Raw genomic sequence first — 13670 nt, forward strand, 5'->3', positions numbered from 1 at the left:
GGACTGTTGTATTTTCATTTTTCATCCGTATCCATGTATTTTTTAATTTCCTCTTTGTTGAATAACCCATTGGTTATTCAGAACTCTGAAGGACCATTTTTTTTCTATGAAATTTATTGACAAATTGGTTTCATTACAACACCCAGTGCTTATCACAAAAGGTGCCCTCCTCAATACCCATCACCCACCCGCCCCTCCCTCCCACCCCCCATCAACCCTCAGTTTGTTCTCAGTTTTTAACAGTCTCTTATGCTTTGGCTCTCTCCCACTCTAACCTCTTTTTTTTTTTTTTCCTTCCCCTCCCCCATGGGTTCCTGTTAAGTTTCTCAGGATCCACATAAGAGTGAAACCATATGGTATCTGTCTTTCTCTGTATGGCTTATTTCACTTAGCATCACACTCTCCAGTTCCATCCACGTTGCTACAAAAGGCCATATTTCATTTTTTCTCATTGCCACGTAGTATTTCATTGTGTATATAAACCACAATTTCTTTATCCATTCATCAGTTGATGGACATTTAGGCTCTTTCCATAATTTGGCTATTGTTGAGAGTGCTGCTATGAACATTGGGGTACAAGTGCCCCTATGCATCAGTACTCCTGTATCCCTTGGGTAGATTCCTAGCAGTGCTATTGCTGGGTCATAGGGTAGGTCTATTTTTAATTTTTTGAGGAACCTCCACACTGCTTTCCAGAGCGGCTGCACCAATTTGCATTCCCACCAACAGTGCAAGAGGGTTCCCGTTTCTCCACATCCTCTCCAGCATCTATAGTCTCCTGATTTGTTCATTTTGGCCACTCTGACTGGCGTGAGGTGATACCTGGGTGTGGTTTTGATTTGTATTTCCCTGATAAGGAGCGACGCTGAACATCTTTTCATGTGCCTGTTGGCCATCTGGATGTCTTCTTTAGAGAAGTGTCTATTCATGTTTTCTGCCCATTTCTTCACTGGGTTATTTGTTTTTCGGGTGTGGAGTTTGGTGAGCTCTTTATAGATTTTAGATACTAGCCCTTTGTCCGATATGTCATTTGCAAATATCTTTTCCCATTCCGTTGGTTGCCTTTTCGTTTTGTTGGTTGTTTCCTTTGCTGTGCAGAAGCTTTTTATCTTCATAAGGTCCCAGTAATTCACTTTTGCTTTTAATTCCCTTGCCTTTGGGGATGTGTCGAGTAAGAGATTGCTACGGCTGAGGTCAGAGAGGTGTTTTCCTGCTTTCTCCTCTAGGGTTTTGATGGTTTCCTGTCTCACATTCAGGTCCTTTATCCATTTTGAGTTTATTTCTGTGAATGGTGTGAGAAAGTGGTCTAGTTTCAACCTTCTGCATGTTGCTGTCCAGTTCTCCCAGCACCATTTGTTAAAGAGGCTGTCTTTTTTCCATTGGATGTTCTTTCCTGCTTTGTCAAAGACGAGTTGGCCATACGTTTGTGGGTCTAGTTCTGGGGTTTCTATTCTATTCCATTGGTCTGTGTGTCTGTTTTTGTGCCAATACCATGCTGTCTTGATGATGACAGCTTTGTAGTAGAGGCTGAAGTCTGGGATTGTGATGCCTCCTGCTTTGGTCTTCTTCTTCAAAATTCCTTTGGCTATTCGGGGCCTTTTGTGGTTCCATATGAATTTTAGGATTGCTTGTTCTAGTTTCGAGAAGAATGCTGGTGCAATTTTGATTGGGATTGCATTGAATGTGTAGATAGCTTTGGGTAGTATTGACATTTTGACAATATTTATTTTTCCAATCCATGAGCAGGGAATGTCTTTCCATTTCTTTAAATCTTTTTCAATTACCTTCATAAGCTTTCTATAGTTTTCAGCATACAGATCCTTTACATCTTTGGTTAGATTTATTCCTAGGTATTTTATGCTTCTTGGTGCAATTGTGAATGGGATCAGTTTCTTTATTTGTCTTTCTCTTGCTTCATTGTTAGTGGATAAGAATGCAACTGATTTCTGTACATTGATTTTGTATCCTGCAACTTTGCTGAATTCGTGTATCAGTTCTAGCAGACTTTTGGTGGAGTCTATCGGATTTTCCATGTATAGTATCATGTCATCTGCAAAAAGCGAAAGCTTGACTTCATCCTTGCCAATTTTGATGCCTTGGATTTCCTTTTGTTGTCTGATTGCTGATGCTAGAACTTCCAGCACTATGTTAAACAACAGTGGTGAGAGTGGGCATCCCTGTCGTGTTCCTGATCTCAGGGAAAAAGCTCTCAGTTTTTCCCCGTTGAGGATGATGTTAGCTGTGGGCTTTTCATAAATGGCTTTTATGATCTTTAAGTATGTTCCTTCTATCCCGACTTTCTCAAGGGTTTTTATTAAGAAAGGGTGCTGGATTTTGTCAAAGGCCTTTTCTGCATCGATTGACAGGATCATATGGTTCTTCTCTTTTTTTTTTGTTAATGTGATGTATCACGTTGATTGATTTGCGAATGTTGAACCAGCCCTGCATCCCAGGAATGAATCCCACTTGATCATGGTGAATAATTCTTTTTATATGCTGTTGAATTCGATTTGCTAGTATCTTATTGAGAATTTTGGCATCCATATTCATCAGGGATATTGGCCTGTAGTTCTCTTTTTTGACTGGGTCTCTGTCTGGTTTAGGAATCAAAGTAATACTGGCTTCATAGAATGAGTCTGGAAGTTTTCCTTCCCTTTCTATTTCGTGAAATAGCTTGAGAAGGATAGGTATTATCTCTGCTTTAAACGTCTGGTAGAACTCCCCTGGGAAGCCATCTGGTCCTGGACTCTTATTTGTTGGGAGATTTTTGATAACCGATTCAATTTCTTCGCTGGTTATGGGTCTGTTCAAGCTTTCTATTTCCTCCTGATTGAGTTTTGGAAGAGCGTGGGTGTTCAGGAATTTGTCCATTTCTTCCAGGTTGTCCAATTTGTTGGCATATAATTTTTCATAGTATTCCCTGATAATTGTTTGTATCTCTGAGGGATTGGTTGTAATCATTCCATTTTCATTCATGATTTTATCTATTTGGGTCATCTCCCTTTTCTTTTTGAGAAGCCTGGCTAGAGGTTTGTCAATTTTGTTTATTTTTTCAAAAAACCAACTCTTGGTTTCGTGGATCTGCTCTACAGTTTTTTTAGATTCTATATTGTTTATTTCTGCTCTGATCTTTATTATTTCTCTTCTTCTGCTGGGTTTAGGCTGCCTTTGCTGTTCTGCTTCTATTTCCTTTAGGTGTGCTGTTAGATTTTGTATTTGGGATTTTTCTTGTTTCTTGAGATAGGCCTGGATTGCAATGTATTTTCCTCTCAGGACTGCCTTCGCTGCGTCCCAAAGCGTTTGGATTGTTGTATTTTCATTTTCGTTTGTTTCCATATATTTTTTGATTTCTTCTCTAATTGCCTGGTTGACCCACTCATTCGTGAGTAGGGTGTTCTTTAACCTCCATGCTTTTGGAGGTTTTCCAGACTTTTTCCTGTGGTTGATTTCAAGCTTCATAGCATTGTGGTCTGAAAGTATGCATGGTATAATTTCAATTCTTGTAAACTTATGAAGGGCTGTTTTGTGACCCAGTATATGATCTATCTTGGAGAATGTTCCATGTGCACTTGAGAAGAAAGTATATTCTGTTGCTTTGGTATGCAGAGTTCTAAATATATCTGTCAAGTCCATCTGATCCAGTGTCTCATTCAGGGCCCTTGTTTCTTTATTGACCGTGTGTCTAGATGATCTATCCATTTCTGTAAGTGGGGTGTTAAAGTCCCCAGCAATTACCACATTCTTATCAATAAGGTTGCTTCTGTTTATGAGTAATTGTTTTATATACTTGGGGGCTCCGGTATTCGGCGCATAGACATTTATAATTGTTAGCTCTTCCTGATGGATAGACCCTGTAACTATTATATAATGTCCTTCTTCATCTCTTGTTACAGCCTTTAATTTAAAGTCTAGTTTGTCTGATATAAGTATGGCTACTCCAGCTTTCTTCTGGCTTCCAGTAGCATGATAAATAGTTCTCCATCCCCTCACTCTGAATCTAAAGGTGTCCTCAGGTCTAAAATGAGTCTCTTGTAGACAGCAAATAGATGGGTCTTGTTTTTTTATCCATTCTGATACCCTATGTCTTTTGGTTGGCGCATTTAATCCATTTACATTCAGTGTTATTATAGAAAGATACGGGTTTAGAGTCATTGTGATGTCTGTCTGTTTTATGCTTGTAGTGATGTCTCTGGTACTTTGTCTCACAGGGTCCCCCTTAGGATCTCTTGTAGGGCTGGTTTCGTGGTGACAAATTCCTTCAGTTTTTGTTTGTTTGGGAAGACCTTTATCTCTCCTTCTATTCTAAATGACAGACTTGCTGGATAAAGGATTCTCGGCTGCATATTTTTGCTGTCTAGCACCCTGAAAATCTCGTGCCAATTCTTTCTGGCCTGCCAAGTTTCAAAAGAGAGATCAGTCACGAGTCTTATAGGTCTCCCTTTATATGTGAGGGCACGTTTACCCCTTGCTGCTTTCAGAATTTTCTCTTTATCCTTGTATTTTGCCAGTTTCACTATGATATGTCTTGCAGAAGATTGATTCAAGTTACATCTGAAGGGAGTTCTCTGTGCCTCTTGGATTTCAATGCCTTTTTCCTTCCCCGGTTCAGGGAAGTTCTCAGCTATTATTTCTTCAAGTACCCCTTCAGCACCTTTCCCTCTCTCTTCCTCCTCTGGGATACCAATTATGCGTATATTATTTCTTTTTAGTGTATCACTTAGTTCTCTAATTTTCCCCTCATACTCCTGGATTTTTTTATCTCTCTTTTTCTCAGCTTCCTCTTTTTCCATAACTTTATCTTCTAGTTCACCTATTCTCTCCTCTGCCTCTTCCATCCGAGCCGTGGTGGTTTGCATTTTGTTTTGCATTTCATTTAAAGCGTTTTTCAGCTCCTCGTGACTGTTCCTTAGTCCCTTGATCTCTGTAGCAAGAGATTCTCTGCTGTCCTGTATGCTGTTTTCCAGCCCAGCGATTAATTTTATGACTATTATTCTAAATTCACTTTCTGTTATGCTATTTAAATCCTTTTTGATCAGCTCATTAGCTGTTGTTATTTCCTGGAGATTCTTCTGAGGGGAATTCTTCCGCTTGGTCATTTTGGATAGTCTCTGGTGTGGTGAGGGCCTGCAGGGCACTTCCCCTGTGCTGTGGTGTATAACTGGAGTTGGTGGGCAGGGCCGCAGTCCGACCTGATGTCTGCCCCCAGCCCACCGCTGGGGCCACAGTCAGACTGGTGTGTGCCTTCTCTTCCCCTCTCCTAGGGGCGGGATTCACTGTGGGGTGGCGTGGCCCGTCTGGGCTACTTGCACACTGCCAGGCTTGTGATGCTGGGGATCTGGCGTATTAGCTGGGGTGGGAAGGCAAGGTGCACGGCGGCAGGGGGGGCAGGCTTAGCTCGCTTCTCCTTAGGTGATCCACTTCAGGAGGGGCCCTGTGGCCGAGGGAGGGAGTCAGATCCGCTGCCGGAGGTTTGGCTCCGCAGAAGCACAGAGTTGGGTGTTTGCGCGGAGCGAGCAATTTCCCTGGCTGGAACCAGTTCCCTTTGGGATTTTGGCTGGGGGGATGGGCGGGGAAGATGGCGCTGGCGAGCGCCTTTGTTCCCCGCCAAACTGAGCTCTGTTGTCCGGGGGCTCCGCAGCTCACCCTCCCTTTGTCCTCCAGCCTTCCCGCTTTCCCAGCAGAGCTGTTAACTTATGACCTCCCAGACGCTAAGTCGCGCTTGCTGTTGGAACACAGTCCGTCAGGCCCCTCCGCTTTTGCAAGCCGGACTCGGGGGCTCTGCTTGGCTGACGAGCCGCCCCTCCGCCCCGGCTCCCTCCCGCCAGTCCGTGGAGTGCGCACCGCCTCGCCGCCCTTCCTACCCTCTTCCGTGGGCCTCTCGTCTGCACTTGGGTCCGGTGACTCCGTTCTGCTAATCCTCTGGCGGTTTTCTGGGTTATTTAGGCGGGTGTAGGTGGAATCTAAGTGATCAGCAGGATGCGCGGTAGGCCAGCGTCCTCCTACGCCGCCATCTTCCCCAGTAATCTCTGAAGGACCATTTTTAATGGTTCTTATCGTACAGATCTCGTACATCAATTCTCTCAGGTTGCATTTGGGGAAAAAAAGTGTTTATATTTTGCCTTCATTTCTAGAAGACCATTTCTCTATTCATCAAATTCGCGGTTGACAACTTTCTGCTCAGTACTTTCAAGATGTTGATCAACCATCTTCTCACGTGCTTTGATCTGACAAAAAATCTGCTTTCATCCTTATCTTTCTCTTTACATATGTATATTTTTCCTCGGGATGCCTTTAATATTTTATATTTGTAACTGATTTAGAGCTATGTAATTAAGATATTCCTTGGTACAGCTTTCCTCATGTTATTAGGGCTTGATGTTCCTTGAGTATCTTGAATACCTGGGTTTAGTTTTTATCAGATTGCCAAACTGCTGGCTAATTATTTCTTCAAATATTTTTCCCTTTCTCTTTCAGGACTCTAATTATATGTAAAATAGGCTGCTTAAATTTGTACCACACATCATATTGGGTTTTTTTTCCCCCCATTCTTGTGCTTTGTGTTTTGAACAGTTACTACTGTTAAGCACCCATGTTTATTGATTTTTTCCTGCAATCTCTAAAAGTAATTATATCCAATGTATTTATTTTATGCGAAACATAATTTTTTGCTTCGAGAAGATCACATGGATTCTTGGGGCACCTGGGTGGCTCATTCTGTGGGGCATCTGACTCTTGATTTCAGCTCAGGTCGTGATCTGTTTGGTTTGTGAGGTTGAGCCCCAGTGGGCTCTGCACTGAGAGGACAGAACTTGCCTGAGATTCTCTTTCCCTCTCTGCCCTCCTCACATTTGCTCTCTCTCAGGATAAATCAATTTATTTAATTTACTATTAAAGAATCAGATTCTCTCCATATCTTTATGCTTAAAATGTTCAAATTCTGTTTAGCTTTATGAACATGTAAACTATAGCTTTAGTAACTTCTCAGGAGCTACTTTGAGCATCTCTGTCACTACTGAGTCAGGTTTGTTTCATTTCGTTTCCTCATTCGGAGGATGTTTTTCTGCTCCTTTGTATGCTTGGTAATGTTTGGAGAAAACAGACTGTGAATTTTACTTTCTTAGAAGTTAGATCATTTTCTATCCCTTCAGTTTTCTGAGCTTTATGCGAGGCCATATTTAAGTTACTTGCAAACAGTTTGGTTTATTGTTGGAGTATGTGTTTTAAGAGTTTTTTAGGCAACATCAGAATGATGTTTAGTCTAAGGAGAATTACTCCAAACACTAAGGCAAGACCTTTTGACGTTCCCTACCAACAGCTTTTCCACTCTGGCTGGTGCCAATAGGCAATAGCATGGCCCTATGGGAACCTTGGACACTGTTTCTCCAAACCCTTTGGTTTGTGTTTTTTTTCTCCCCACCCTTGGGTAGTTTCTTCATGTGTGTGCACCAGTTCATATGCTACGATTTTTCTAGGACAGACGTCAATGAGTTTTCTCTCTGTTCTGCAAACCCTATCTTTTAATTTTTAAAAATTTTAATTCCAGTATAGTTAATACACAGTGTTATGTTTCCAGTGTACCTTACAGATATTCAACAATTCTATACATTACTTAGTGCGTTTCATGGTAAGTGTACCCTTAATCCTCCCTCATCTATTTTACCCATCCCCCTCTCACTCCTCCTCTGCTGTTTTTTATAGTTAAGAGTCTGTTTTTTGGTTTTCCTCTTTTTCTCACCTGTGTGCATTTTGTGTGTGTTTGTTTCTTAAGTAAGTTCCACACATGAGTGAAATCATATGGTATTTACCTTTCCCTACCTTATTTCACTCAGGATTATATGCTACATTCTCTAGATCCAACCATGCTGTGGCAAATGGGAAGATTTCATTCTTTTTAATGGCTGATTGAGATTTCACTATATATGTATACACACACACATCACGTCTTCTTTATCCATTCAGTTATCAGTGGACACTTGGACTCCTTCCATAATTTGTCGATTTTAAGTAATGCAGCACTAACCATAGGTGTGCATATATCTTTTCAAATTAGTGTTTTTGTATTCTTTGGGTAAAGAAAGATATTCCATGCTCATGGATTGGAAAGGTAAATATTGTTAAAGTGTGCATACTACACAAAGCAAACGACAGATTAAATGCAATCCCTATCAAAATACCAACAGCATTTTTTTTTTTTACTGAACTAGAACAAATGATCCTAAAATTTGTACGGAACAGGAAATGAACCTGAATAGCCAAAACAATCTTGAAACAGAAGAGCATGGCAGGAGGTATTACAATTCTGGACTTTAAGTTATATTACAAAGCTGTAGTAATCAAAACAGTTTGGACCTGGCACAAAATTACACACAAAGATATCTGGAACGGAATAGAAAGCCCAGAAATAAACCTACGACTATATGGTCAATTATCCTTTGACAAAGGGGGTAAGAATATATAATGGGAAAAAAACAATCTCTTCAACAAATGACGTTGGGCAAACAGGAGAAACTGGAGCACTTTCTTACATCATACACAAAAAATAGCTCAAAATGGATTAAGAGCCTAAATGTAAGCCCTGAAACCACAAAAATACAAGATGAGAGCACAGGTAATAATTTCTCTTACATCAGTTGTGGTAACATTTTTCTAGATATGTCTTCTAGGACAAGGGAAATAAAAGCAAGACTAAAGTATTGGAACTACAACAAAATAAAAAGCTTCTGCACAGCAGAAGAAACAACAAAACTAAAAGATAACCTACCGAATGAGATATTTGCAGATGACTTATCTGATAGTGGGTTAGTACCAAAATATACAGAGAATTTACACAACACCCCCCCCCCCCCAAAAAAAACCCAAATAATCCAATTAACAAATGGACAGAATACACGAACAGACATTTCTCCAAAGAAGATCTACAAATGGTCACGGGACACATGAAAAGATGCTCAACAGCCCTCATCATCAGGGAAATAAAAATCAAAACCATAAGAGACAAGTGTTGGTGAGGATGTGGAGAAAAAGGAACCCCATGCATTGTTGGTGGGAATGTACTGGTGCAGCCACTGTGGAAATAGTATGAAGGGTCCTCAAAAAATTGAAAATAGAAGTACCAAAATGTCCAGTAATTTGACCACCAGCTTTCTAGATCTGCGTAGACTTTCAGCTACATCTGCTCCACTCTGGGAGTCCACACCCTCTGCCTGAGTTACTCTTTCTGCATTAGGCCTGGAAAGTTTCATTGCAGTAAGCTGGGTGATTGCGGGGCTCACTTTGTTTTCCATCTCTCAAGGATTATTTTCCTTCTTTGTAGGATTTCCAATTTCTTGAAATTCATGGTTTTAAGTGGAACATAAATCTACTCCCTGTTATTCCATTGTTAGAAGCAGAAGTCCCTTTTTTTTTATCATTAAACATTAACAAAATGTTCTCATCATCTTTTCACTAGTGTTTCTGGTGTTTTTTTTTCTTAACCAAATACAAATGTTTTACTATAGTTTCAGTAACATTTTCTACTTAATATTCTAAAAACATATTCCCTCATTTAATTCTCCTTCATTGTGTTAAACTATGCTATCTGCTTCACCCATTAGTGCTTTTAAACTCTACAGTTAGCCTTTCTCCTCTCAATTCTCCCTTAATTTCCTGACTTAGTGTCCAACACCTTTTCTCAAAGTTGTTTTGAAGTCACATCATTTTTTTCTGTACATGAAATGACATCTGCAGGTATTTTTTTTATCACATTCCTATATTCTTAAGTTGGCAAATACCCAATACCTCTGGGGCATATTTGGATGAAACATTGGCTTTTTGTTCCACCCACGCTCATGGGTGCAGAGAATCAATTGAATTATTCAACATGCAAATCAGATATTTTAGATAGGTTACTATGCCTCTAGCACTAAAAAAAAAAAAAAAATGAAATCCTAGCACAGGAAAGAAAAAAGAAAACAATATTCACGTCAGGGTAAGTAGGACACTAAAGCTGATAATTCTGTTTGTGAGGATGGGAGAAAAAAGAATGAGCAATTGTCAGGATTTGGGAGTATTGATAGCCATGCCTTATTTTTGGAAAACGTCCACAGTTATCCCTCCAAGACCCAATAGACTTTGCTGTGGTTCAAAATCTGTCTAAAAATGTATTAGTGCTTTGTTAGCTGAAATAGCTTTGCAGTGATAAATGTTTGTTTTTCACTTTGTACCCATAGAAGAAACATTAAATGTCTGTCAGTGATAAATAAACACACTCTCCTGAACCTTGCAGAATATTTCACTGATCTGAGCTATTTCTACTCATTGTTACTCTCTTCTCTAAAGCATGAACAAATGGCTTTACTTACACTCCATTTATAAAACTGCTACAGACAAAAAATTAAAAATGACAGCCCTAGATACCACTGATGGCATCTGTATTCCAACAAAGTGGTCTTAGGATGCTAGTGAAAATCTAGTAAGTATATTTAACTGGCCTAAGCACTATTCACAATGGATTAGTAAAGTATGAAACTATATACATTGTGCAATGCAATTTTAAAACATATTATCAAATAAGTGAATATATTTAAAGAGCTGAAATAATTTTTTTTACCCTGAGATCATCTCCTTTACTTATTTTTTTCTCTCTTTCCTCCTCTCCCTATCATTTTCTGCATTTCCTTCCGTGCTATTTTCTTCTTCTTCAATTCCTACAAATAGTATTGTATGGCTTTGAAATTCAAGGATTAAAACTTAAAATGTTTTGTCTAGTTGTTCATAACTTTCTTGAACTCCAGGCTCCCTTTGTAATTAATTTGAATATCAGTTAAAGTTGGAGTTGTCTTTCATATTGTTCATTCACACTTGTAAGATTCCATGAAAAATGTCTAATAAACTTTCCTGAGTTCCTTAAAGTAGCATTTTCACATTAAGACAATCAACATTTAGTAGATGCACAAATAAACCTCACCAACTGCTAACTCATTTTATTTTCAGAGACCATAGAGAAGAAAAATCATTATCCTATGATACTGTGTAAAAAAGAAAAAAAATAGATTCCAGTAAAGTTAAATAAATATGTATATATCTAAACTGCTCCAGGAAAGAGTAGATTCTAGACATATCTTTCCCACCCTATGTACATGTCTGTCTTTATGCAGTATATGTTTCATGCATTATTTATCTGGTTCTAAAGGTAGAGTATAAATTTAGGGGTCTGGGGACAAGTGAGGCAAGGAAGAAAAAATCCAGATGTCTAGTTAACACAAAACGATGTAAGAAAAGTACATAGCAGAAAGTGAGGCACAGATCGATTGATGATAAAAATAATACATAAACTGACAAAAGTAACAGACTCCATTAAGTGGCAAGTACCCAAGACCTTATATGACTGACAGAATACAAATACTTGCTTCGGAAGCCAATTGAGGTCTGAAACAAGATTTTAATTTGAGTGCCAAACTCAGTAAGACTAAGAATCCCAAGGAACTCAATATGCCTGAAGGGAATTGAGAATCAAACACCCATCATTTGGCACTTCGTAGGATATTGCATGTATCAGTGAAGTTAGAGACGGCAGAAGAGCAAAGAATATTAATGGCGCCTAAATGCAAGAGAGTGAGGGCCCTAGAATTCCTGGAGGCCAAGATTAGAGCCGAAACAGGGGTGGAAGTAATAGGATTTTTAAAAATCTGTTACACTACTGCCTCATTTTCTGAAGACCAGAGTTGAAATGTTAATACTTCAGACAATTGAAAATAAATAGTAGGCTATAATTAATTTGCTGAGAGAGGTGAGAAGTACAATTTAGATGATTTGTGAACTCACAAGTTGAAATACAAACGTAACTCACAAGATGAAATACAAACGTTTCAAGTCATTTTGACTATTTTGTTTCCAAGTATGGATAAAACCTTTGGCTATTCATGTTCCTTCAAGCCTAACACTTAAACGACAACATCGTATTCGGTGAATTTGTTGCATGCAATATGATGCTATTTGTAGTTAGTAAATTGACCCTTGAAATAATTTTAAAGCTAATTTATAATTTAAAAAAACTAAGCTTTTGCCTTCAAGTCCAACTTGTAAAGGTGTCATAAGTTGGCACTCTTTCCCTACAATAAAAAAAGCTCAGCAATCTTCAAACAAACAAACTTTCTTAGAACCATCAGAAAACTACGGTTACAGGGCATTTGGTTGTCCCCACATCTAGAGAGGCAGGAACAACAGCAGCTGGAAGACAGAAGTGGTATTAAGACTCACTTTACTGAAAAATCAGATATTGCTGCCAGCTGAGTGTGGACCGGAGTAAGAAACGTTCGAGGGTCACTATTCCTTCCAGAAACTACACCAGGCTTGCACAGAGAAAATCTAAGAAAAACATCCTCATGACTCTTTCAGGAATAAAGGAAGAGAAACAAACCACTGTAATACCTTTCATAAACCCTCATCGTAAAGCCCAACTCTCAGGGAAACCCTAAGCCTGAGTTTATTTTCCATGGCAGAAAAGAATTACACAGCACTGTACCCTCTCCAAACTTCCTATCTCCTAAAGAGAAGGAAAAACTAACTGATAACAAGGGACAAGGCTTCAAAAAAATGAGGGTACAAAGAAAATAAAAGTTGTATCACTGGAAAAGAACCAAAAAACTGGAGAAATGCAAACCCCATGAGAGGGGAGAACTATTAGCCTGAGATTTATTCCAAAGAATATGGCGTGCTTCTCTTCTGTCACACCCAACTAGCATCCCAATAAACCCCAAGTAACATAACAGTGGAATACAGTTGAAAGTGGTCCCAAGATGAGGTCTTTCTGAGGAACAGTGCAAAGACAACCCCAATGCCAAGAGAAAATGTAAAAACAAGAACAGTAGAGGTGTTTGAAGCCTATCACTGAAGAACTCCCAAATCCTGAGCAGAATGGAATAAATTCTCACATTACAACAGGGATAACTCAGCACCTGTTACAGATACAATGTCCAACTTTGTACAAAAATTATACAGTCTACAGAGACAAAATCATCAGAAACAAATTCAGATGTGACACAGATGTAGGACTTAGCAGACAAGTGTTTTAAAATATCCTGTCAGTCCAGAGATGACAACAATGGAAAAGAATCAAAAGCAAATTCTAGAAATCAAGAAGCAAATAACAGAAATGAAGACTGCCTTTGATCACCTCATCACATTTAACACACTAAGGAAATAGTGAACTTCAAGAGAGTCAGTAGAAACTTTCCAAACTGAAATGAGAACATGAAAAGAAAATGAAAAAGACATCAGCACATCTAAGAACTGTTGAACGATACTGAAAGTTTCAATGTAAGCATAATCGGAAAACTGAAGAAAGAGAATGGGGCAGAAGAACGATTTAAAATACTAATAGCTGGGAACCTTCAATATTATTGAGACAAAAAAAATCGCAGACTTAAGAATTTCAAAGATCATCAACAACCACTTGTAATTAGGGAAATGAAAATTAAAACAACAAAATACTACATGCCTTTTAGTAGAGGTACAAAATAAAAAAAATCGAATCCTAAGAATAGCAATTTTGGCAAGAACTTGGAGAAACAGGAAATAATTTCCATTTACTGGAAACAAAAATGGAACAGCTCCTTGGGAAGATTCGTTGGCAGTTTCTTACAAAGCTAAACAGAGGTTTATCTTTGATCTGGCAATCGCATTCTTAATAT

The 13670-nt window shown here is 39.0% G+C and overlaps 1 pseudogene; it reads right to left on the reverse strand.

Moving 5' to 3' along the window:
• LOC124523412 (ras-related protein R-Ras2-like) overlaps window positions 1-9284 on the reverse strand; it is a 31152-nt pseudogene extending 21868 nt beyond the window's left edge.
• Between the last annotated feature and the right edge of the window lie 4386 nt (window positions 9285-13670).

The sequence above is a fragment of the Lynx rufus genome, unplaced genomic scaffold (assembly GCF_022079265.1).
Source record: "Lynx rufus isolate CCGP_SWC_20201006 ecotype Redwood Valley unplaced genomic scaffold, mLynRuf1.p SCAF_4, whole genome shotgun sequence".
In the NCBI taxonomy this organism is placed as follows: domain Eukaryota; kingdom Metazoa; phylum Chordata; class Mammalia; order Carnivora; family Felidae; genus Lynx; species Lynx rufus.